Here is a 27,672-nt window from a genome sequence, read left to right on the forward strand (position 1 = left end):
ATGTCGCTGTCTGACCGGTACGGAGGAGGGCGAGAGATGCTGTGCGAAACGAAGTGCAGCGGAAAGAAAACGTCATCCTGCTTGGACAGGTACAGCTTCTTGCACCATAGAGTATTCCATACTATCCTTTAAATCAGCTGAGGTTTAGAATAATACTAAATTATATTACTGTTTGCTAACCACAGCAGCCTATGCGTCCTTCTCGTTGTAGCCTAATCTACTACTGCATAATTTGACCTCCCCGAGCGCAGTGGGTTTGTTTAGTTGATACAAATTCCTACCTGCGCGTAACACACAGTCAACGTTGGCTATATAAAATAATGTTTGAAGCATTGTACATTTTATTAAATTACCAGGTGGTTACTGAATCAGGTATCAAGTTTGATCATTAACCAATTATCATTTTAATGCGCCTGTGATGTCGTTGTGTGACCCAGATTTAGCCCACTGCAGTAAATTATTGATGATATGATGATTGTTGTGTTACAGTGGTAGTGGGGAAGACTCATTGGACTGGCTCCTGCCTGGCCCCCCTATCACCGCCGTACGCAGGAAGAGCACATCCCAGACTAAGACAGAGCCGCCCCTGCTCCGCACCTGCACGCACACTATCTACACAGCAGGCAGACCCCCCCTGGTACGATGAACATGGTGCAGAGTCCAAAGAGGCCTTCGTCATCGGCACAACATTCATGGGTGTATGCCTTATTTTATTGTCAGTGTGTGAAGTGTTACTCAGGAGTTTTTGCTGTTATATGTGGTGTTGTAATGGTCTTTCCTTATTGTTGACAGGTTCTTGTACTCAAAAATACGTGTGTTTGTCTGTGCAGGGCTGTGTGGGGGCAGTGCCTCAGGGAAGACCACGGTGGCCAATAAGATCATTGAGGCTCTGGATGTCCCCTGGGTAGTGCTGTTGTCCATGGACTCCTTCTACAAGGTGAGAGTCTGTCATTAATTTGGCTTGCTTGGGCTTTAGCCTTTCGGAGATGCTACTATATTTTCTTCACAACAGCCTGGAGCCTTATTGACAGACATGTCACCCTTGTAATACTGTATGAATGAGCCTACCCACAATCCCTCACTCTTAATAATGTGGGGAAGAGACTGTCATGGGGAAGAGACTGTCTACAGCCTGGGTAATCCCATCCCTCCCTCCATCATGCCTATTTATAGACCAGCAGGGAACAACACGCATCCTGTCCCATGGACTCACATGCACGCACACGCACGTGCACACACGTACACATTGTGTTTCTGTGTCCATCCATCCCTGAAGTTTGTTCTCCTGTACACCCTAGGTTCTGACCCTTGAGGAACAGACCCTGGTAGCCAGTAAGTAATGACTACAACTTTGACCACCTAGGGGCGTTTGACTTTGAGCTGCTGGTGGCCACCGTGCAGCGGCTCAAACACGGCAAAATTGTCATGATCCCTGTGTATGACTTCACTACACATGGCAGACAGAAAGACTGGGTGAGAGTAGAACTGATGAGAGGCCATGTACCAAGTGAAAACTGTAGATTCTCTTGATATATTTATCCACCGTAAACATTATTGGATAGAGAAAACGGGCAGCTGTTGCAGTTCTGAGCATTTCTGTTGTCTCTGACTCTCCCCTCCTGGTGCCAGTGTGGTCATCTTTGAGGGGATCATGTCCTTTGCAGACAAAGAACTTTTGGAGGTAAGGCTGTATGATCATCACATGTTTAGTGTTTCTAATCTCTTTACTGAATCAGTCGAGTCCTCTGTGACTGCAACGTACAGGAACATAGTGCTCTGTTGTTGCTCTGTCTGTCTCCAGCTCCGAGACATGAAGAGCATTGTGGACACTGACTCAGACATCCGGCTCGTACGTCGGCTGCGCAGGGACATCACAGAGCGCGGGCGGGACATCGAGGGGGTCATTAAGCAGTACAACAAGTTTGTGAAGCCTGCGTTTGAGCGGTACATCGAATCCTACATTCAGCTGGCAGACATCGAGGTGAGTGATTTAGCACTAACCATTCGAAATTTCAAAAGTGCAGTATTTTGGTATCTTCCAGTCTTTATCTAATATTTGTCAGCCATTAGGAGCTAATACCCATATGACGGCATATATATCCTGCAGATATACTATTATATCATAGCAAATTTTCTGTGCAGATATTTTATCATGTTAATTATGAGGTAGCCATATGAGCTAGCGAAATGTTTCTGACCAAGTGAAAATATGTTGTTTCCAAGTGAAAATATGTTGTTTCCAAGTGAAAATATGTTGAATGTGTACCTCTGCCAGGTGGTGGTAACATGGTGGCCATTTACCTGATAGTCCAACATGTTCACAAGCAGATGGAGGAGGTGAGTGAGCCACAGAACACTGTGCATGAAAAGAGGGCGCCACACAGTGGCAGAATGCTGAAGTGTCTATAGAGGCATGGTGAAGGGATGAGTGGCTGACATCTCTTTGCCTCTTTCTCTCTTTTTTTTCTGTTTCTTTCACCATTTACTACATTCCCTCTCTAGCTCTCGCTCTCTATCTCTTTCCCTCTCTCTTTGTGCAGCACGAGCTCAGTGTCAGGTAGGCTTACACATCTCCTACAGCTCCTCCCTCGTTCCACGCCTCTCTTCCTGGTGTTATTCACAATACCCCCACCAGGTGTCTCAGTGTGACTACATGGTTGCCTTCTACTGAAGAACTAGTGGAAGAGCAGAACAGTCTCTTGTCATTGTCACCTATTCAAATGTATTCTCCTTTGTGTTGTTTCGTCCAGGGCAGTCCTGTCCTCGGCCCAGCAGACACAGCCCCCCCCCCCCCCCCCCCCCCACCCAGACCCTCAGAGTGTCGGAAAGTATGCCCCAGGTCAAAGGCCTGCACACCATCATCAGGTCAGATCACAGTTTATGGGTCTAGAGCCAAACTAACTTCTGTCTTCCAGACGGTATTTGCCGGGTCATCGAGCATAGCAAAGAGAGGCATTTAGGCCTTTTCTCATTCTCCTCTCCAACTCACTTGTGTAATCCAGGAGTCAGGAGACCAGTCGAGACGAGTTCATCTTCTACCCCAAGAGGTTGATTTGCCTCCTTATTGAACATGCTCTAACATTCCTGCCCTCTCAGGTATGTGGACATTTTTCCCCACATTATAGTGTATTTCATTGTAATATGTTATTTGGTTTGATAGTGATTTGACATAATGTAACAGACTTTTTCCCTATTGTATCATGTCACAGCCCTGCACGGTACAGACCCCACAGGGCCGTGAGTATGAGGGGAAGAGAAGCCTCTGTGGAAAAGGGGTGGGTACTATACAGTCATTGGTAGTACTCCTATTTTGCTCCACCGTGTGTGTTTGGTGTTCCTTTCTAATAGTGCAGAGTTTGTGTTTGTAACCATGCTGAAGCTGGATCCTCCTTTCTCCAGATCACACAAGTGTCCATCCTGCGGGCAGGGGAGACCATAGCCTTCCCTGAGGGCGGTGTGCAAGGATGTCCGCATCGGCAAGATCCTCATCCAGACCAACCTGGACTCAGGAGAACCTGAGGTACTTTAGAATGTAACAGAATAGAATAGATCTTTATTGGCTGAAGAGAGAAGTGGTCTTGTTTAGAACAGTCACACTTATATCCACCTCACTGAGTGTCTCCTTAGTAACCAGATCTGCCTCCTCCACCTCCTGATCGTATCTCCGTGGTAACCCTGTTTCTCCTTCCTCCTCTCTCTGCCCCATCCCTTTCCAGCTTCATTACCTGCGTCTGCCCAAAGACATCAGTGAGGACCATGTCATTCTAATGGACAGCACTGTGTCTTCAAGCGCTGCAGCCACGATGGCTGTGAGGGCCCAATTGGTAAAGTAGCAATTGACATCCCTATCCCATAATAACTGATAGCCCCCCAACTTCATGATTAATCATTATAGTAACAATAGAATTATAATTAGTAGTTCTGTTTCTATGAAAGTAACCCCCATTGCCCACCATACTAAATGGCTTGGTTTTAAAAAGTTGGCATAGCATTGATTGTGTGTTGTGTTAAATGAGTGTTGTGATGTATCTGTGCAGGACCACAAGGAGCAGGAGGAGAGGCGCTGGCCTCTCTGCTGATGGCAGGGTTGGGGGTGCACTGGGTGGCCTATGCCTTCCCCAAGGTCAAAATCATCACCACCGCTGTGGACAAGGGTGTTGATGACTTCCTCCAAGTCCTTCCTGGGATTGGTGGGTTTGGCTCTGCTGTAGCACTCCGGTTATGCGTTATGGACAGTGATGGAAGTCATTGATGTATTTATTCTGTACTCCGTGTAATGTAAGTTAACTCTGGGGACTTTGGGGACCGCTACTTTGGGACAGATGGTAGAACATCAGGCTGGAGTGACGATGAAGGACAGGAGCGACCGAAACAACAAACAATGAACTTGATTCTGTGAAACACAAGGTTAAAGGCTAGCCTTGTAAAACCAGACTGTGTGCTTGCTAGATCAGGCTGGTTTAACAAGGCTAGTTCAGGGCAGGACTTCCTGGGCCACACCAGTCACATTCCATTCAGCTGCTATACAGTAGATGGACCCAATAAAGGGTCTCTATAAACATCAATACTCAAATGTATGTACAACAAGACATTTTTGTATGGTTTATATTAGATGTTAATGGGTCATTATTCTATTTATATGGTTGGATGTTTCAGTTCTGGACTGCTCAAGCAAGCTAATGTTTATAATGTATATGGTGCTACATGAAACTGAATCAGTTTCATCCCCTCTCAAGACACTATCTTGAAATTACCTAGCTATTTGTTTTTTATTATCAGATGATAATTGGCAATTGTATATTAAATATAACGTTATTGAAAGTTTATCTATGTTTTATTAGGTATAGAAGCTTTCTAGCCTGTAGAGGGGAGCATTGTTCAATTATAGTTGCTGTGTTGCCATGTAGTGTGTGCTCCCAGATACTCAAAGTACACTAGAAACCATATGACTGCCTGTAATTGGTGCATTTCATTCAACTCATTTCATTGAGGGAATTGACAAATCATGTGCAGGGAAATTGCCCATTATTTTCAAGTATTTGAAAAGGTTTGGACATTTGAAAGGTAGTGAGTGGAAATGGTATTGAATCCTCTCCACCCATGATGGAGATGATCGAAAACAGTCACTAGAAATTTGTTGAGGATGATCTTCACCTGAACAAAGAGATCGTGACATGTCCTGATGCCCAATGCTAAATACCAAATATTAGATATCTTTGTATTTTTCTTACCCCGTTTTTTTAAGGGATGTGACACCCATTTATACATTACGTTTATTGTATTCATTTTTACCTGACATAGTATACACACATGTATGAGTGTTGAATGTATTTTATCTCTGCCTCTATGATTGACAAGCATAGCCTACATTTAGTCATGAGAGAACACTGTTTTGGGGGAATCTCTTTTTCTCTGTGATAACCCTTCCAGAGTGGGTGACTGTGATCATGGATGTCATGCTGTATTCTCCAAGACAGCGCAAGACCCCGCCTGCCCATGTGACTACTGCCTCAAGGTTAACCTGTTACTATGGAGACAAGCCCACCAATGAAAATTCAGCAGACGGTTGCGATGTTGACTGCAAGCTTTTTGTTTTAAGGGTGACCTATTTTGTTCTACAGCTAGTCAGACACACACACACACACACAATAACACACAATAACACACACATAAACAAGGATACTCACACACATTGAGATTTATAGACTGTAGGAGGTTATAAGGATACACAAAATAAATAAACACACTCAAAGATAATAAACAAAAAAGCTTTTTAATTCATTTTAAGATTACAGTTTCTTGCTTGAGCACATTTGTCTAAACAGATTTCACTTTTTCAAAATAATTACCACGCAGCCCAAAACTGAAACATGTTGGCCAAAATGACACATTTAATTTGCAAAATGCATTAAGGCTCTCAAAACATGAAATACATGCGAGTTCATTAGAACGTGCGTTGAAGATGTCGTTCCCATAGCAACGATTAAAACATTCCCTAACCAGAAACCATGGATTGATGGCAGCATTCACGTGAAACTGAAAGCGCGAACCACTGCTTTCAATCAGGGCAAGGTGTCTGGTAACATGACTGAATACAAACAGTGCAGCTATTCCCTCCGTAAGGCTATCAAACAAGCTAAGCGTCAGTACAGAGACAAAGTAGAATCTCAATTCAACGGCTCAGACACAAGAGGCATGTGGCAGGGTCTACAGTCAATCACGGACTACAGGAAGAAATCCAGCCCAGTCACGGACCAGTATGTCTTGCTCCCAGGCAGACTAAATAACTTTTTTGCCCGCTTTGAGGACAATACAGTGCCACTGACACGGCCTGCAACGGAAACATGCGGTCTCTCCTTCACTGTAGCCGAGGTGAGTAAAACATTTAAACGTGTTAACCCTCGCAAGGCTGCAGGCCCAGACGGCATCCCCAGCCGCGCCCTCAGAGCATGCGCAGACCAGCTGGCTGGTGTGTTTACGGACATATTCAATCAATCCCTATACCAGTCTGCTGTTCCCACATGCTTCAAGAGGGCCACCATTGTTCCTGTTCCCAAGAAAGCTAAGGTAACTGAGCTAAACGACTACCGCCCCGTAGCACTCACTTCCGTCATCATGAAGTGCTTTGAGAGACTAGTCAAGGACCATATCACCTCCACCCTAACTGACACCCTAGACCCACTCCAATTTGCTTACCACCCAAATAGGTCCACAGACGATGCAATCTCAACCACACTGCCCTAACCCATCTGGACAAGAGGAATACCTATGTGAGAATGCTGTTCATCGACTACAGCTCGGCATTCAACACCATAGTACCCTCCAAGCTCGTCATCAAGCTCGAAACCCTGGGTCTCGACCCCACCCTGTGCAACTGGGTACTGGACTTCCTGACGGGCCGCCCCCAGGTGGTGAGGGTAGGTAACAACGTCTCTTCCCCGCTGATCCTCAACACTGGGGCCCCACAAGGGTGCGTTCTGAGCCCTCTCCTGTACTCCCTGTTCACCCACGACTGCGTGGCCACGCACGCCTCCAACTCAATCATCAAGTTTGCGGACGACACAACAGTGGTAGGCTTGATTACCAACAACGACGAGACGCCCTACAGGGAGGAGGTGAGGGCCCTCGGAGTGTGGTGTCAGGAAAATAACCTCACACTCAACGTCAACAAAACTAAGGAGATGATTGTGGACTTCAGGAAACAGCAGAGGGAACACCCCCCTATCCACATCGATGGAACGAACAGTAGTGGAGAGAGTAGCAAGTTTTAAGTTCCTCGGCATACACATCACAGACAAACTGAATTGGTCCACTCACACAGACAGCATCGTGAAGAAGGCGCAGCAGCGCCTGTTCAACCTCAGGAGGCTGAAGAAATTCGGCTTGTCACCAAAAGCACTCACAAACTTCTACAGATGCACAATCGAGAGCATCCTGGCGGGCTGTATCACCGCCTGGTACGGCAACTGCTCCACCCTCAACCGTAAGGCTCTCCAGAGGGTAGTGAGGTCTGCACAACGCATCACCGGGGGCAAACTACCTGCCCTCCAGGACACCTACACCACCCGATGTTACAGGAAGGCCATAAAGATCATCAAGGACATCAACCACCCGAGCCACTGCCTGTTCACCCCGCTATCATCCAGAAGGCGAGGTCAGTACAGGTGCATCAAAGCTGGGACCAAGAGACTGAAAAACAGCTTCTATCTCAAGGCCATCAGACTGTTAAACAGCCACCACTAACATTGAGTGGCTGCTGCCAACACACTGACACTGACTCAACTCCAGCCACTTTAATAATGGGAATTGATGGGAAATGATGTAAATATATCACTAGTCACTTTAAACAATGCTACCTTATATAATGTTACTTACCCTACATTATTCATCTCATATGCATACGTATATACTGTACTCTATATCATCGACTGCATCCTTATGTAATACATGTATCACTAGCCACTTTAACTATGCCACTTTGTTTACATACTCATCTCATATGTATATACTGTACTCGATACCATCTTCTGTATCTTGCCTATGCTGCTCTGTACCATCACTCATTCATATATCCTTATGTACATATTCTTTATCCCCTTACACTGTGTATAAGACAGTAGTTTAGGAATTGTTAGTTAGATTACTTGTTGGTTATTACTGCATTGTCGGAACTAGAAGCACAAACATTTCGCTACACTCGCATTAACATCTGCTAACCATGTGTATGTGACAAATAAAATTTGATTTGATTTGAAATTTGATTTGATTTACATGACACGAAATCAACTACCTCCATCAAAACATACAACCTCTTATCTAATGAAAAGTTATTTCAATCAATCGTTGCACAATGGCCCAATAAATACTATCTACAACTATCAATATTGTCTAACAGGGTTAACCCTGCCATTTGTTTATACTATAATTATAAAAGACAACAAAACATATTATCACAGCATAGGCTGTATTCTTTTTTTCCAAAAATGATTTTACCAAATATGATGAATGCAGAAAGAATGTCACTCAAACATTTTTACTTTTTTTTAAAATACAAAATACGAATAAATAAAAATAGAATGCCACTCAAAATCATTAATATCCAGAAACAAAGGCTTTATTTTAAAACGTTTCATTTGAACTGAGAGCTGAACTATCTTACTTTACAGACCCCTCTACCCCTCTGTCTTTGCCCTCGGCCTCTGACCTTTTTTATGCATGAATAAGGACTGATTGCTGATTGAACAACCGTGCAAACAAGTTTTGCTCACATACAGAAGAGGTTCACATTCCTGGGAGTAATTTGTATCAGCTGTGACCAAATGTTAGAATTTGGTTTTGTTAAGATTTACTCAACTGAGTTTTGCATCTTTTATAGAGTTGTGTTAAGTGTTTTTCAACAATGTGCTTAGCATTTGCATTGTGTGTGAAAGCAACGAGAAATGATTTACCGTTTCGCAAAAATAATACTGTTGTGCTCATTAGGTTATGATGGAGATCAAGTGTAATATTTTGACATGGCAAATTTGAACATTTATCTCTGGGAAATGCATGAGAGTGTAATTATGGAATAAAGTGAATGGCAGATTACCATGTGAGGAAACAATCCCCAATACATCTACTTGCAAGAATCTGACTTTCTCAATGCCTTAATAGCCAATTAAATCATGTTTACCTGTGATAAATCTATAGCACTATTGCAGAACCTTTGTCTTCCATTAGTTATCACCAGTGTTTTTCAGAGTTGCCTTTGGTTTCAGGATCAGTTTGATATTGCTATATATTTGGCCAACAATGAGGGTTAAAGGCCACCGTGTGTTTGATTTGCGAGTTTCATCTTGGTCAATGCTTGGATCAAATCCAACTGTGTTTGTCACATGCTTCGTAGACGACGGGTGTAGACTAAAAGTGAAATACTTTCTTACATGTCCTTTTCCAACAATACAGAGTTAAAGAGAAAATATCAAATAAGAAATAGTGCGTGGCGTCAGTGTGCACGTGTGCGCATGTTATGTGTGTGGGTGTGTGTTGGGGTGTCAGTGTAAGTACTGTATGTGTGAGTGTGTGGGTAGAGTCCAGTGTCTGTGCATAGAGTCAGTGCAAGAGAGCTGGTGCAACAAAGGGTCAATGCAGGTAGTCTGGGTAGCCATTTGATTAGCTATTTAGCAGTCTTGTTTCGTAGTCTTATGGTTTGGTGGTAGAATTTTTTCATGGTCCTGTTGGTTCCAGACTTGGTGCACTGGTACCGCTTGCCATGAGGTAGCCGAGAGAACAGTCTATGGCTTGGGTGGCTGGAGTCTTTAACATTTTTTTTGTGCCTTTCTCTGACACTGCCTTGTATCGAAGTCCTAGAAGGCAGGGAGCTTGGCCCCAGTGATGTACTTGGCAGTACTTCCCTTCCCTCTGTAGTGCCTTCCGGTCATGTGCTTTGCAGTTGCGGTACCAAGTGGTGATGCAGCCCGTCAAAATGCTCTCAATTGTGCGGCTGTAGAACTTTTTGAGAATGAGGGCCCATGCCATCTTTTCAGCCTTCTAAGGGGGAAGAGGTGCTGTCGTGCCCTTTTCACAACTGTATAGGTATGTGTGGACCATGTTAATTCTTTAGATCACGATGTTATAATGCATATGGAAAAGGGCCAAATGGAAAGAATGCTTTCGACTGTGCTGTGTTTTAGTGAAGTTAGCTGGCAAGGTTGGACAAATAATTATTACCTTCTGGAAAAGGTAATCCTATCTAATTAAAAGGCATATGAGGTAAATGTTTTGATTTTTTTAAAGTCAAGCTTAGAGAAAACACATTTTTCAAAGTGCCACTTTATTACAAAAGTATAAACTTGACCGACATTTTCATGAATATTAATCTTGATATAAAACATTACAATCTTTTTCATTTTTAGCACTTAATTACAAGCTTCGGGCACAAGACCCCGTCGTCTGATTAGCAAACACACAACAGTAGCTGCCACATAAAACCTAGCTGGGCTTTTCAATGAACACATCATAGCTTAAGTGGCTTGGAAAAATGTAACAAAAGCACATCAAACTTCACATTGTAACTTACTTCTTTGCAAATTTGCCACCAGAGAAGTCATTCCAAAAACACAACCAAACATAAATAGTAAAAGATAGATTTCTTGACACCAATTATATATTTATTATGATTTCTCTTTTCGTAACATACACACACGCACATTGCGTCAACATACATAATAATAATAATAACCACATTGTGTGCTGGTATATTTGGTCAGATGAAGTTTTCTTCTTTAGTATCCAGGTTGAGATGACGTTTTGCGCTATACTTTTTATACTCTCCTTCACAATCTCTGCGTTGGATCATTGGCATTTATTGTCACTTGCACTGTTGTTGTTTTTTCCTGTATATTTAAGATGTCACTGGGGATTGAGAGTAGATCAAAATGTTCATCAGTGGCGTGATGAGACACAGCTATGGAGGGTTTGTTGATGGGTGTCAGTTCCACCACGCGTTCAGAGTTGAGGATGGTGGAATCACCATCGTCAGTGTTCAGGACTGTGAGTTTTGTGTGGACTCCACCAGCATGCCCCCTTGACTAGATATGGCCCCTGTAGTTCGCATAGTAGTATCCTATCCTCTCTGTGGTGAAGACGAAGGCAGTGACCAACTTGACAGTAACAATTACCAGAGATTTCCAGTGACCAAAGCTATCCTGAATCAGAATGACATTTTGCTCTCTAAGAGAAACAAGGCAACATAATAACTAAACAATCAACAACATTATCAAAAAAGAAACCGTTCTTAGATACCACATGACAGTGCTTGATTTGAGTTTTTTTAGCATGCAACATTAAGCAGGCAAAGTGCAAGAAAAAGATCGACAAAATAAAACACTTCATTTACAGATGGCATTGGAGACAGTTGTCAGTCCATGTGATATGTAACAAATGAAAATGGAAAAATATCTGCTATTATCATCTGAGAATATGGTCAAATTATTTGTGTTTTTTGTGGGGGAAGAAAACAACAATGTGTGCAATTTCGTTAATTATTCTCTCATAATTTGACTCTTGGTCCCTGAGCTTTCAAGTCTTTTGAATAATATTTAATTTCTTTACTTTTAATACTTTTAATTCCTTCCTGAATCACACCTCGACCAACTTGGGGGAAAGGTCTGCCGTACACAGACTAAGTGCTACATAGGGAGTAAACTGAAAGTTGTGCTCATTCCTAAACTAGGGCTCCAGGATTGCCAGTACAATAACACTGTTTTAACCATAGAAATTAATTATATTTCAATGGTTAGACCTGCAAAAATTGGGAAGAATTTTCCAAATGTTCCCTCTAATTGTGCTCTGCACATTGTTAAAATAGTGCTGCCATCCTACAGATATTTCTGTAATAGTTTTGTGCTCATTTCTCATCACTACCTTTGGATTCAAGGTAGGGGTTTGACCCAGCCAAGGGCTTTCTCTTCAGCCCAGGTCATTAACCACTGACCAACACTGTTGCCCTAGGCTCTGAAAGGCAGGAAGTTATGACTGTAATGTAAACATGTGAGTGAGCATGAGAGGGGCTCAACCAGCTCTCCTCGACCGTGGTCTTCTTTTTAAATGCTAGGAAGGAGGTGAGAGGTCACAGAGGGAGCAGACTTAGAGCCCAGTGACATACATCTCCATGCCGTCGTTGAAGGTGAAGATGGTAGTGGTGCTGGAAGTCGCAGTTCCGCCCTGCTTCATGTCCCCTATACTCTCGTACAGGTTCTCCCCGGGCAGCAGCAGGGCTTTGGCTGGAAGGTGCTGTAACTTGGGGGTTTGCTGTGTGGGTGGTGGCGGGGGAGGCTGCTGCTGCTGCAAGGGCTGCTGGGACTTCTTCCTTCTGGGCCTGAGGGTGGCGCAGGTGTTGGGAGGCCGTTCGGTTCCTCCAACTCGCTTCCAACCACCACCACCTTCCATAGGCTCATAGGCAGGGTTGCATTCCTCCCCCGTCCCGATGGACTCGTAACAGTGGTCCTCCAGAGTTGCAGAGGCTCCTCCGACAGGCTTCCCTTCCTGCGGGGCCCAGTTCTGGGGCTTGACCACCACACTGAACCCACCGTCTCGGTCCCGGTCACCGCGTCCCAAGGTACGAAAGCCAATGTTTGCTGGGGGAGACCCAGGAACAGTTCTCTTCTTCTTGACTGGTTTGGAGTACATCTCTGCAGCCTGGAAACCACACAGCACAGGACAACCCTCAGTACTAATCAGTCTGATAAACACAATGAACACATACTTTGTAATGACAAACATACTCACCAGAGGAGGCTGTTGGGAGAAGCTATAGGAGGACGGGCTCATTGTAATGGTTGGAATGGAACCCACGTTTGACTCCGTTCCATTAATTCCATTCCAGCCATTACAATGAGCGCGTCCTCCTATACATCCACCCACCAACTTCCACTGATACTCACCATAGCAGTAGATGGCTGAATGTTCTCTCCACTGTGAGGACTTAGAGGGCCTAAGGGTTTGTTTTGGAGCATGATGATGTCATCATCCTCTGGAGGCTTCCATATATACTGCTCTCCATTACCCATGAACACTGCCTCCTGCCAGCCAATCAGAGAACGGGAAGAACGGGTTGTCAACACATCACATATGATTGAGATGAAACACAGCAATAAAACAAACAAAACATAGTGCTTTTGTATAATACTTGGGAGAGTGTAATGAAAAGTTCAGTTACAGGCTTATTATTTAAAATGCCTTTGCTCCCCTCTGCTAAGGAGTATACAAGTCATTCTTTGTGTGCAAACATACATATAAATGCATTACATTACATTTGCACTCTAAACATCTCAATGAAATGTTTAGCTCTCAACAGAATTACTTGAGCTGCAGAGGCATCAGGAGAAATTGACTAAGATTCAATGCTCTCTAGGGGCTGCCTAGGGACCCAGCATCCATGACAGATCCTAAAGAAGATGCATGCTCATTCATAACACCTCAAACAGCCTTGCAGGCATAAATGTAGGAAGCATCTAGATTCTAGACCATTACAGTTGATTCATGCAAGCTGTACAGCTCTACATTATTGGAGCACAGGGGATACTAACCAAATCAAGAATACATTATGTATATTAAAACTAGGATTAGAGACTTGACTTAAAGTACCACATCTTGTGGATTTTAACTGATAGGTGCAGCTTGCTGTTTGAATGACAGGACAGCCAAGCAGCACCATTGTCTTTCTGCAGGGATAATGATCTGTGTTTCAATGCATTGCGTCATCTATATGGCATTGAGCCCGAGAGAGCAGCGCTGTGAAGAATGCTAAGTACAAAACGTAATCTTATACAAAACACACAAACATACACACACACAGTCTGTGAGTAATACATGTAGTGAACTGGAAGTACATAAAAGAGACATGTATAAACAGGCAGGAAAATGCAGTGAAATTAATCACCATTTCTGCTCACATGGCCTTCGTCAAGGTCTGACTTTAAGACTCCCCTAACGAACAGAAATCTGTATCTGTATAATTCTGTATTATCAGCCTTTTTTCTACCAACCTTGGGGAAGGTGGGCAGGTTGAAGGCCTCCGCGTTTTTCCGGAGCATCTTAACGCTGTGAGGGTGTGGCGGAAGCGGCGCAGGATGTGAAGGTGGGGCGTGGCGAGGGGGCGGCACCGGTGCCTCCCCCATATCCGTCCCACTATCTCTCTTTTGGGGGACAGCCTTGTCCACCTTCAGGAGCTTACGGACGCAGGCGTACTCTGCAGTAGTCTCCGGGGGGTGTGGAGGAGCCATGGCCTGGGGGATGGGATCTGGCTCGGGGAGCAGTTCATTCAACCCATCCCCGTCTGGGTCAGGGGGCAGGGGTGTTGGCTGGGACGGCCGGAGGGGCTGGGGTGTCTGTCTCTCCGGCCCTGCCCACTATGGCGTAGAGGTTGTTATCAGGGCCACGCTTCGGGGAGGAGCGTTGACCGACCTCAGAGTAGGTGTGCTCCTCTCCCGTACCAGAGGGTACCTGGGGTAGCGTCCGTCCCCCGGAGCGCAGGTCAGAGTTGGACCGGCGGCTGGGCAGCAGCAGGAGGTCCATGCTGGCCGGACGGTTCTTTTTGGATGACTCTGCAGGACACATGGAAACCAGAAAGGTTAGCATTCTTTCACACCTAAATAAAAGAAGGCTTTGTAAAAGGTGTCAATTTCATTGTTTGTTATGTAGTGAAGATTTCTCGAAGTGGAGCTCAACATTTGTGATAGTCTTATACCTAAGAGTTCTACTCACTCTTGCCATTGCAGTTTAGCTTGTTCATCTCACCGTCCGACTTGCTGATGGAACGCAGCCTTGACTGCTTGAGTATACTCTGAAAACACACAAACAAATTATAGTTTTTCTCAATCGCTTGAATGCATAATGTATCCATGCTTTACCTAAAATGATGCTCACAGCTGAGGTAAATGTGGTAATATGAGGGATTCTCTGCTCACCATGTCCATCAGCCTGTGCTTCCCACCTTCACTGGAGACATTATGCGTCTTTCCCTTCCTATAAGAAACACAACATTTCATGTACTATAAAGACGCAAATAGCTGTGTGCGTGTGCACATGGTCATGGTCATTAACTCGTCTCACCTCTGGCAGCCCACACAGAGCACCACGATGAGGATGGTGACGACGAAGGCTGAGGCAGCAGCGATAGCGCCCAGCAGCAGGACCTTGCCGTAGGAAGGAGACGTGAAGTTCAGCCCGTCCTGCATGGAGGCCATGTGGGAGCGCTGGCGCTCGCTCTCTCACAACCACACACTCACCACACACATGCACACCGCACACGTAGGCACCACAACCTCCCTGGGCTCTGCAGAGACGGAGAAGGAGAGGAAAGAACTGTGTGTTTGTCATACAGATCAGCTGCTCTTATTTAAGCCCATGGAATTGTAAGGTGGAATGGGGAACTTGGGCAAACATATCATTCAAATAAAAAAGGAGAAGACATCATGAAAAACAGTTGCTTGAATTGCTCAATTTATTCCATTGCTCCAAGGACCAACAAAAGAAGGACATTGGAATAACCAAGAGATCAACCACAGCATTTCTGACCTCCTTTTCTTTGTCCTCTTTTCCTCTCCACTGACTGTCATTTACCCTGTGGCATCTTTATCTTCCTTGGCTCGTTAAGGATTTGGGGCATTTCTGACACATCCACAAAACGTCAGGTACCTAACCTGTTGTGTCCAAAGAGCCCATAGTACTACAATCAACATCAGTGGAATTAATATCCAGATTCAAATGTGTGCTGGACTTTATCTATGAAACTACGCTTAATCTTTAGTCTTACATTTACATTTACATTTAAGTCATTTAGCAGACGCTCTTATCCAGAGACTTACAGTCTTCAGGGACCACCCTCACCAGGACCTGTCCTCTACACATACATATGCTGTACCAATCATCCCTGCGAGAAACCAGTTGAAGATATGCTGACATATATGTTTGTTTAAGTGTAATGTAATTCACCCCATGTAACTATCATGATTTGCCCCATGTTTGAATCAATCCTGCACAACAGTGTAAATATTAACAGGGTCAATGAGTCACATGGAAGCTAAAAATACTGTAACACAGACACAGGAACAGAGACAGGCACACATCATTATCTTATTCCAAAACCAAAGAGACGATAGAAAACAGAGAAAACCATCTTTTCTTTGATTATATTGTCCTCCAAGCTTTTTCCTCTCTCAGTGAAAGAGGAGTGTAAGGTGGATGGTTTGATTGAAACAAAGAGGAAAAGTCCTTATCAGGATTATTTCATGATGCCCTCCAAATCTCTAAGCGACAGCAAATATGTTTCTGATATAACAGTACTGGCTGACTAATCAGTCGCATAGTTTCACAAAATCCGTTAAACTTATTGAACTACATGACTACAGAAGAAAACGCCAAGAATTTTGAACCAGTAATCCCCAAGGTGCTAGCCTATTTTGAAACAGGTTCCCAAATCTCTTCTCACAGATATATTCATTGGTGAATATACTGTCACGCTCTTTATACCTTACAATTCATATTATTCATTTCACTCTGATCTATAGTCTAAAGTCTTTCTCCAGAGTTCATCATAGCCTCTTGTTGACTAACAGTTGAAGTTGAGTCGGGGTGGTCTCAATTAGTACAGAAGGAAAGAGTTACATCGCTTAACTTTGTCTCTGCATGTGGCTATGGTTGGACATCTGTGCTTCTGAATATATTTATGCTAACTATGGAGTGCCATAACCTGGCATGAAAAACATTTGACATTTAAATTCTCAGGTCACACAGCATGCTGAGGTACAGTATAATGTGTTCTTTATGTCCTTGTTAACAGAGGAACATTGTTTTCTGCACTACTACCCCCATCTCCCCCCAAATACTGGTTCAGACCAGCTGCTAGGTAATTAGGAGGTACTGTGATGTATGTCCAGTATCACAGGTGCTTTTCCCCTCTTCAATTAACTCCTATTAGGTTCCTCTTATATTTTTATCTCTCGCACACAAAAACAAACCCTTATCTCCCATGACTGTCTGACATCCCTATCGCTCAACCATTTCTTCAGTTAGACATAATAGTAAATTGGCTCCTACACACTGAAACAGAGAGCTCTGCACTGAATCTTGTTCCGGTACAGCGAAAATGGGATGGGGTGTGCGTTCTGGTGTTCTGGTGTGTGTTCTGGGCAGGTGGGGGGAGTTTTGAGCTGTGTGCCTTTGTGCCTGCATCATTCATTCTATAGAAATAGATGAGGTTGTGAAGAATGTAGCACTGATTTGCAACATATGGATATTCCACACAGGGAATTTCAACACCAACAGATATGCATGTTTCTGCCAAGTGTTGATATCTTTAAAGCATTTATCTTATGTCCTCCTTGGGAATTGGAGTAAATAATTGGTGGAATGCACACACATAATTTTTTGGTTTTAGCCAAAAGAGTGTCTATGGTCAGATCAATTCAGTGGCTATGGGACCAATGTGCCAATTTGGTAGGCACTTACATGGTTAGTATTGTTGCTCATTAGCATACCAGTGTGGGTATCCAAAATGGCTGAAGAAGCTCAGATAAATTAGCCTTAGCCTTTCCATTGCAGTGGGCTGTGGTGGTGGTCTGTACAGTGCTAGTAGGGCACATGTTTACATTCTAATTTATATGGGAGAGAAAGTACTGATTCTTCCAAAAATATGGTTTCATCCTTCAGCTGTTCTCGTAAGTATGATACAGAGTGCTCTCAACAGGGCACAAACACAAACTGTGCTCTTTCTTGACTCGCAAATTAGTCCCTGCTTGATAAATATGAATAGAATGTATTAATACATGACATTTCACAACAGTAGAGAGCCAACCACTACATACTAGATCTTTTGGCAATGACTGTACAATACATTGAGGCAGGAAACATGCTTAATAACACATCTGTATTACCTTACAACTTAAGGGACATACCTATATATTGTATACTGTGTGTAAAGCATGTCATAAAAGTGTTAAATACAGGGGAAGTATAAACAGGAGAGGTGAAAAAACCTTTAACTTTGCACAATTAAAATAATTCCCACCAGAATTCAAATGTCTTTAAGTGCATTCCAACTCCCTCCCCAGAGTTGACCCAGAATATATATTTTGTAACACTCTCACAAGAATATCCTGAATATTCCGAAATACCCAAATGGATCCAGAAAGACATGTTCTATTCATTCAGAAATCTGACAGTGTATCTATGTTCTGAGAACAGAACACAGATGTTTTGAGCAAGGGTAAGGCAAGAGGAATTAGAGCAGAGTAAGGCTGAAAGGAGGGTGAGGAAGAAAGAGAGAGGCAGGCACATCAGTGTGTGCGTGGGAGTTCCGTGACAGGTGTTTTGAAGAAGCTGAAAAGCTGATGATGAGAGGAGAATGTCACATTTCCAGAGCCAGGTTCCCAGAGCTGCTGCCTTGTTGTCTCTGTCGGTCCACCTCCTCCTCCTCCCAACATATTCTACTCTACTCTCTCTCTCTCTCTCTATCCCGTCTTACCCCTTGGCTCATAGTCAGAGTGACGCCTCGGCACTGCAGTGTAATCTCTGGCCTTGGAGCAGCTTTCTCTAAGCCAACCAATTGGACGTTGCGCTCCGAGCAGAGCAAAGCAGTCAAATGGCCCTCCACCAGAGGCTCCTCTGTAAAACAAAGCCCCTCTCCCCAGCCACAGAGAAAACCCCCTCATCCTATGGCAATCTACTATACGCTTAAACCTCAAACTGTAAATGTTCATTGTTCTTCTACCCCTTGTGTTGCCCTACCTGTCTGTGTGTTACTGGGGTGACAGGAGGCTGGGCATGTCAGGGTATAAGGGAGCTAAGAACAGGACATGTGGTGTGGGTCCTTGAGAGGCCATAGAGATAAGTTTTAGAGCATGTTGATGCACCTCTTTATGCCTACATTATGTCTTTACGCCTATATCTGCATGCACATCTGTTTTGTGGAGAAGGGATCCGCATGTGTATTTCATTTGTATAGTCTGGAATGGGTACTGGGTTGGAAATCGTAAAAAAGGGTACAAGCTAGCCGACAACTCAATGAGAGTGCCGAACGCCTTCCAGAACCGGCACGAGATCTCAGCACCCTGGTCGTAGACCATGTCCACTGGGAATCTGAGGATACGGAAGACGTGCTGCACCATAAGCTGGGCCATCTCCTTGGCCGAGGGTAGTTTGGGAAGAGGAATGAAGTGGGCGGCTTTGGAAAACCAGTCAACCAAAGACAGGATGGCAGTGTTGCCCTCAGACGGGGGGAGACCGATGACGAAATCCAGGGATATATGGGAAAAGGGACGGTGAGCGACAGGCAGTGGTTGAAGTAGACCAGCCGGAACTTGCCGAGGAGTCTTGTTCTGTGCACAGACCGTGCAGGCGGCGACTAACAGGCAACATCCGAAACCATAGTAAGCCACCAAAAGCGTTGTTCGACGGGAACCCGGGTGGCAGCCAAGCCTGGAGGAATGGGCCAAATCCAAAACCGCGGACCGGACTGCATCAGGCACAAACATCCGGTTATCTGGGCCCCCCCATCTGTTTCCCTATACTCTAGCTGAGTGCTGTCGCCAGGCACTAGGTGGGAAGGGATCCGGGGTGGTAAAAGTGAGGTTATAGCGGCGAAACATGGCATCCGGGGTTGACGTTCTTGGACCCCAGCCGGTAGGAGAGGGTAAAAGTTGAGCTAGGTAAACAGCAGGGTCCATCTCGCCTGTCTGGAGTTGAGGCACTTGCCGTGTGGAGATACTGCATGTTTTTGTGGTCGGTCCACACAATGAACGGATGTTCCGCCCTTTCTAGCCAATGCCTCCATTCCTCCAACGCCATTTTCACCGCAAGAAGCTCCCGATTCCCCACATCATAGTTCCTCTACGTGGCGTTGAAGCGGTGGGAGAAGAAGGCACAGGGATACAGCTTAAGGTCCAGGGCAGATCCTTGGGACAGGACAGCCCCCACTCCGACATCCAAAGCATCGGCCTTCACCACGAACTGACGGGAAGGGTCAGGATGAGCCAAGATAGGAACAGTGGTGAAGCTGCGTTTGAGGTCCCGGTCAGCGGCAGAGGACCACGTGAACGGAACCTTGGTAGAGGTGAGTGCAGAGAGGGGGAAACCAGGGTGCTGTAACCCAGGATAAAGCGGTGTAAAAATGTGCAAACCTCAGGAAGCATTGCAGCTGCACCCTGGATATAGGCTGAGGCCAATCCACCCCCGCTTACACCTTCCTGGGATCCATCTGGACACTCCCAGCAGAGATGATAGCCCAGAAAGGGAATGGTGGAGCAATGGAACTTGCACTTTCCACCTTAACAAACAGCTGGTTCTCCAGAAGGTGCTGGAGAACCTGTTTGACGTGGAGCACGTGTTCTTGGGGGGAGCGGGAGAAGACAAGGATGTCATCAATGTAGACAAAGACGAACCGGTTCAACATGTCACGGAGAACATCATTCACCAGAGCCTGGAACACAGCAGGGGCATTGGTGTGGCCAAACGGCATGACCAGATATTCGTAGTGGCCGCTGGCCGTGTTGAAGGAGGTCTTCCACTCATCCCCCTCTCGTATCCGCACCAGGTGGTAGGCATTTCGTAGATACAGCTTGGAGAAAACAGTGGCCCCCTGGAGTGGCTCGAAGACAGAGGAAATAAGTGGTAGTAGATAATGGTTCTTCACAGTAATGGCATTGAGTTCCTGGTAATCAATGCACGGGCACAAGGTCTTGTCCTTTTTCTCCACGAAGAAGAACCGATGTAGGTCTCCATAGCCTTGGTCTCTGGTCCTGACAGAGAGTACAGACGTTGCCGGGGCGGCTGGTGCTAGGGAGAAGGTCAATCCCGCAGTCATAGGGATGGTGCGGCAGAAGGGAAGTAGACCAGGGTTTGCTGAACACCTTCCGGAGGTCCTGGTACTCCAAGGGAATGGAGGAGAGGTCTGGAGTAACTTCCGAGCCCCCAGGAAGACATCCCGGGTCAGGTTGCGCCGACTTCAGACAATGGGTGTGGCAGAACGGACTCCAGCCCTTGATAGCACCCGTAGACCAGTTGATGAGAGGATTGTGTCGCTGGAGCCAGAAGAATCACAAAACCATGGGAATCTGGGGAGACTTGATGAGCAGGAATTGAATGGTCTCGCTGTGATTCCCTGACACACGTAGGTTGATGGGAGTGGTGTTATGGGTGACCCGACCTATAGAGTGCCATCTAGAGCTCTACCATCCATGGGAATGGAGAGGGGCTGAGTGGGGATGTTCAGCTTGGTAGCCAGTCTGGCATCCAATAAGCTCTCATCGGCCCCATAGTCAATGAGGACACGGAGAGATTTGGACTGGTTTCCCCACAGCAGAATGGCATGAAAAGGGGTGTGAGTAAGAGAAGCAGAAAAGTTCTCCATATGGCCCACCAGAGTACTCGCTCCTACCGGTGAGCCTGTTCTTTTAATGGACAAGAGGACACAAAATGACCAAAAGTCTCACAATACAGACAGCTCTTTGTGTTGATCCTGTATTGCCGTTCCGCTGGCAACAGCCCACCTCTGCCTAGTTGCATAGGCTCGGGAAACAGTGCCTCAGCCGTCTTCAGCAACTCTTGAGGGAGGTCGGGAAACCTCGGGTGCTCTTGGCAACGGGACTGTTGGGGACTTCAGGGATGACTTGGAGGCGGGGTGGAATTCCTGGGCGTGTGAGCGAAATTTTATTTCCCCCATCCGTCATCCCGTAATCGCCCATCGATGCGGATGGTCAAAGTGATGAGGGAATCAAGATCTGTGGGTAACTCCCGAGCTGCAAACGTGCGAAAATCCACTGCATACTCGAACACACTGCGGGCATCCTGCTGGAGCTGGATTAGCTTTCGGGCAGCTTCTCTCCTGGAGAAAAGGGCATCAAAATCCTTCCTCACTTCTCCCACGAACCCCTCCAGACTCACACACATTGTTGTTCCCATACAGCGGTAGCCCAGGTGAGAGCCCTACCGGACATCAGCGTGATGAGGTAGGCTATCTTGGAGCGATCCGAGGGGAAGGAGGAGGGCTGAAGCTCGAAAATGAGGACACACTGAGCTAGAAACGCCCGACAGGTCCTCGGCTCTCCATTAAAGCATTCCGGGGAGGTAAGCGGGGCTCCCGGAAAGGTGGAGTGGCCGGTGGGGCGGCGCTGCTGACCGCCGGGTTACTGAGGGGTAGTGGGTTACCACCGTGGCAGGCTGTCTCCCAGACAATCCGCGGAATTGCTCCAGCAACATGTCCAACGTCTGGTCATCGTGCTCAGCCAAAGTTTGGACCCCCTCCATGGAGGCTCCTTGGGAGGAGGTGGCATTGGGCAGCTAGTCCGGGTCTGCTGGGTCAGTCATGGCCAGTTTGTACTATCACGTTTGAGGTAAGACCCAGATGCAGACAGCGTTGAAGAAACAAAAGTTTATTCCTAACAACAGGGGCAGGCAAACGACAGGTCAAGTCAGGCTGGGGTCAATAATCCAGCGAAGGTATAAAGGGTACAGAACGGCAGGCAGTCTCAGTGTCAGGGCAGGCAGAACGGTCAAAACCAGGAAGGACTAGAAAACAGGAGCAGGAAAACAGGCAGGAGCAGGGGAAAATGCTGGTAGGTATGAATGAAAAAAACGAACTGGCAACAGACAAACAGAGAACACAGGTATAATTACACAGGGGATAATGGGGAAGATGGGCGACACCTCGAGGGGGGGGGGACAAGCACACAGACAGGTGAAACAGATCAGGGTGTGACAACTTAATTTAATATGAAAGGCTTTTCTATTTCAATATTGGTACTGGTATTGGTCTTAAAGGACCCACGTGAGGAAGTTGCCGCAACTATTTTGACGTAATTGATCCATGGCACGAAGCCTCCAGTGATGATCCATGGCACGAAGCCTCCAGTGATGATCCATGGCCCGAAGCCTCCAGTGATGATCCATGGAACGAAGTCTCCAGTGACGATCCATGGCCCGAAGCCTCCAGTGACTATCCATGGCACAAAGCCTCCAGTGATGATCCATGGCACAAAGCCTCCAGTGATGATCCATGGCCCGGAGCCTCCAGAGACGGTTCCCAGTCCGGAGCCTCCAGCGACAGTCCCCAGTCCGGAGCTTCCAGAGACGACAATCTATGGTACGGAGTCTGTGACGACGATCTACGGTCCGGAGTCCACGACGACGATCCCCGCACCAGAGGTGCCACCAAAGTGGGGGGAGCCTCAAGCGGAGCGGGGTCTGCGTCCCGCACCGGAGCCTCCACCGAGATAAGATGACCACCCGGACCCTCCCCTATAGGTTCAGGTTTACGGCCGGAGTCCTCACCTTTGGAAGGGGTACTGTCACGCCCTGACTTTAGAGAGCCTTGTTTATTCTCTATTTGTGACTTGGGTGGGCAAATCTATGTTTCTATTTCTTTGTTGGCCTAGTATTGTTCCCAATCAGAGGCAGCTGTTTATCGTTGTCTCTGATTGGGGATCATGCTTAGGCAGCCTTTTTTCCCACCTTGGATTGTGGGATCTTGTTTTTGCATAGTTGCTGTCTAGCCCTGCAGAACTTTACGTTCGGTTTTGTATTTTGTTGTTTTGTCAGAGTTCAGTATTAAAAATCATGAACACTTTTCACGCTGCGCTTTGGTCTCATTCTTCTAACGACGGACGTAACAGGTGTGGGAATTTCCACATGTTGATCAAAAACGAGGGCACTGTCAGCCGTCAGTGTAGCTAGCTAGCATGCTAACTTTATCTAGCTAGCTAATGTTATCTGTTGTTGCTGTGTGTTTTTTTAACTACACCGCATTCAAAAGATTTGCCGCTGACTATGGCTTCTAAAACTGGACTTGTCATAAGCACTAATTTAGGGAAAACTTTGCCACAGATGGAAACCACTGTTGTTGTTGTTGTCTCCAAAGTTATGGCATTTTCCATGAATCGCGGCAGGCAAATCCACCATAGAAACAGTTAGAAGAAATTGTGATGAAGCTCCAGATATTATGGATAACTATTGAAAGATAGCTGATATGCGGTTTTCTACATTGTAATGGACACGGTGCAACCTTTGGTAGGTAGGCTGCTGGCATGCTTCAGCTGCGGTACAACAAAGCCAAGTCAGATCGTGCTCATAGTTCTCACAGGGGAAGTGAAATGATAGGCTACAATGACTTTGCTCATGATCATGCACGCCACAAATGACATGTAACTATAAGTTCCTTGAATTTTATTTTGTGAGTGCCCTTTCATTATCTGGATAGACACTTGTGGTTTCTAGCTAACGTTACTGTCACGCCCTGACCATAGAGAGCCTTTTTATTCTCTATTTTGGTTAGGTCGGGGTGTGACTAGGGTGGGTGATCTAGTGTGTTTATTTCTACATTGGCCTGGAATGGTTCCCAATCAGAGGCAGCTGTTTAGCGTTGTCTCTGATTGGGGATCATATTTAGGCAGCCATTTCCCTACTGTGTTTTGTGGGATCTTGTTTTTGTGTTGTTGCCTGTGAGCATTTCATTTACGTCACGTTTCGTTCATTCTTTATTGTTTTTGTGCGTTTCACTCAAATAAACATGTGGAACCCAGATCACGCTGCACTTTGGTCCGAGTATGCTTCCAACGATGATCGTGACAGTTACACCAATCAAAGCAGTGCAGTGTGTAGTTAAGCAAAACTTTAGTGGTCAAAACCATTCATCATGGGGGCGACAGTGGGAGCAGGTTTTCAAAGGCTATCATATCACGCAATTATGTATTTGACCATTTATAAAATGGTCATATATCAAAAAGAATAATACAGACTAGTTCAAAAATAAGTGAAAATGTACAAATTATCCAATGGATATGATAATTTTCTGGTAAAACAAAACAAAAACTTTTGTGCCCCTTATTTTAATTTGCTCCATGGCTCAGGCGGCCAAGTGGACACATGGCTGTTTGACTCATCTCAGTCACGAAGAGGAATAACTTTGCAGCTGTTTGTAATTAATAAACAACACCATGCTGGTGGGTGGTAACATTCAAATAAAACCCAGCACTGAAACAAAACGTAGGCTAAAAATCATTTGTATGGTATGGGAAAAGACCGCATTCACACGGATTTGAACAATGTGGGCAGTTCGGATTTGTCAATTCAAGCCAAAATATATCATACTTTGACTAAAACGATGACTCATTGACTTAAATCATTGTGCAACATCATGGGTAATATTTGGCCTTCGTTTCTCATCTCGAAAAAGTAGATTTCTACTAGTGTGAGCCTTTAAATTTTGTTCAATATGGCAAAAATAAATACTACATTTTACAGAAAGCATTAGTTAAACCCTCAAGTTGACCATGAGGACTTCAAAAAGAAGCCAAATAAATGAAATGGTTGGTGGAAATATAATTGGTTATTGTAAGCGCTATGTTTAAAATAGTATATGAACATTGTTTCTAGAGAACAGTTATATATTCTTTATTATCTCGAAGTGTGACCTGTCAGATTCAATGAAACTCTCATGTTCTATTGCTGAGTGGAATTTCTTTGAATTGCACTGAATTGAATTCTACGTCATGTCACTCAAGCTGAAATTCAAATTCTACATCCTGTGGGGTGTGGCCAATTCAACTTGAATTCCAACTCATGAGTTGACTGGGAGTCAATTCCACAATTCTGAATTGAGCACAACCCTGACACACACACACACATACACACACACACCACACACACACCCACACACTCATATGCAAACAGATACATTGTCTCGATTCTCTCTATGTCCTGAACTCACCCTGGCCACAGCAAGCATAGCACTTAAGTCCTGATCAATCAATTGGGAGATGATGTGGAGAGCAGCCCCACCTTTTATCTGTGAGTCATTCCAGCCACACACATACAGACACACACACACACAGACAGGCAGACACCATGAGCACATTGAGCCACAATTCAATCTGTGTGTGTGTGTGTGTGTGTGTGTGTGTGTGTGTGTGTGTGTGTGTGTGTGTGTGTGTGTGTGTGTGTGTGTGTGTGTGTGTGTGTGTGTGTGTGTGTGTGTGTGTGTGTGTGTGTGTGTGTGTGTGTGTGTGTGAGAGAGAGAGAGGGGGGGTAAAGGAGACATGATGCTGATGCGAATGAGGTCAGATGCTTGCTTGCAATAACATTAAAAATTTTAGCCTTGAGTGAGGGAGAATATTGTCTGTGAGAGGATTCTCTGTAGCATGTATTCATCCATTCATTTAAGTGTGCACTGAATGCTAAATAGATCTATAAAGGCTTAGGCTACTAGAGGGAGCTGGCTCATACACTGGCCCTGTGGTTCTTCTCTCCCTGGCTCTGAGCTCCAACTGAGATTAATTTGTCTGCACCCTTTGCTGCTGACAAAAGCAAATGCCAAACCACCTTCTCCTTTGATACATTTGACCCTGTAGCAAACTCAAATGCATTTCGTCTTCTCCACAAGTAGGCTACACACAATGTTTCCTATTCAACCTCTTCATTATGCATCAGTCGAGTAGCCTGGTATGTGAGCCTAATGATTTGCGCCCTTGCCTGCACTGCACACCGCGACTCTCTCATAGGTTGAATGGGTTTTAACATCTCATCGAGAACCCCGACAGCTCAAACTGCAGTGATTCCGGAGACAACAGGTTAGAGACCAAACACGGAGCAGGCATAGCTGGCACAACATGACTCTAGCCATGACAGAGAGACTGGGTGTGAACACGCGAGGTGAATTTGGCAGTGCCAAGGCATGAGAGAATCACCAAAAATGTTCAGAGACACACGCACACATGAGAATCGATGTAGTGATTGTCATGTGTGCGTGTTCTCATTCACTGACCAAGCTTGGTGATCTCTTATCGAACACAAATATTGGTCTAAAATGAATTCTTTATGATTCAAAGAAGCCTCTCGAATACTAAGCATGCGATGTAAACGTAGTCTAGCCTATACATAACGTTTCCATAATGCCCTCATGCAATTACATTAAGGTTCTCTGACGAATCGGTTAATTAGACGTCTAATCACAAAAGCCAGTTAATGAAGTGACATTGTGGCTGTTGCACACGTGTCTGCTCTATTAAATGCATGACCCATTGGAAATAAAGGTAACGGAGCCTGTGAACACAAAGGAAAAAATCGCGAGGAGAAATGCATTTAGCTTACCAATCAATTATCAAATTGAAAAATATTAATAAGCTAATCAAATTTATGTCAGCAGAAAAGCTATAATACAATTATGGGGATATATGAAAATCCCACATGCTGGAAAAGAGAGACATGCTCTAGGCAGAGCATTGCGCCTGGAGCTAATCTCATACTCACTCACTCAGCTCAGAGATTCGGGAGGCGCGACGGCGCGCAGCGTCCACTCAGACCATCCACTCCCCGCTAGCATAATCAATTAAAGCGATAACTGGAGCTTCTTGTGTGAGAAAACATGAGCCTAATGCACCATTGCATTTGGCATTTTTGGACACCTCCGCAAAAAGCAAAGCAAGCAGACAGATTAACTATTTTCCTCTGTATCCCCTGTGTTGTATCGAACCGTCAGATGTTCTTCCACAGTTTTTCAAGCCCCCTCCATCTCTACACTATGCCTCAGCTCGGTGGTAGAGCCATGTGACAGGGGAACTGGAGAACCCCAATTATGAATTTGTGATTTGCTTCTAGCGTCATCTCTCGGAAGGATGGAGAAGTGCTGTGAATGGAGTGCGT

The 27,672-nt window shown here is 45.3% G+C and overlaps 2 pseudogenes; one reads left to right on the forward strand and one right to left on the reverse strand.

Moving 5' to 3' along the window:
* LOC135527464 (uridine-cytidine kinase-like 1) lies at positions 1-5,840 on the forward strand (annotated as a pseudogene).
* A 4,461-nt stretch (positions 5,841-10,301) lies between these two features.
* On the reverse strand, positions 10,302-27,522 carry LOC135527570 (trithorax group protein osa-like; annotated as a pseudogene).
* Positions 27,523-27,672: the final 150 nt, after the last annotated feature.

The sequence above is a fragment of the Oncorhynchus masou genome, chromosome 33 (assembly GCF_036934945.1).
Source record: "Oncorhynchus masou masou isolate Uvic2021 chromosome 33, UVic_Omas_1.1, whole genome shotgun sequence".
In the NCBI taxonomy this organism is placed as follows: Eukaryota; Metazoa; Chordata; class Actinopteri; order Salmoniformes; family Salmonidae; genus Oncorhynchus; species Oncorhynchus masou.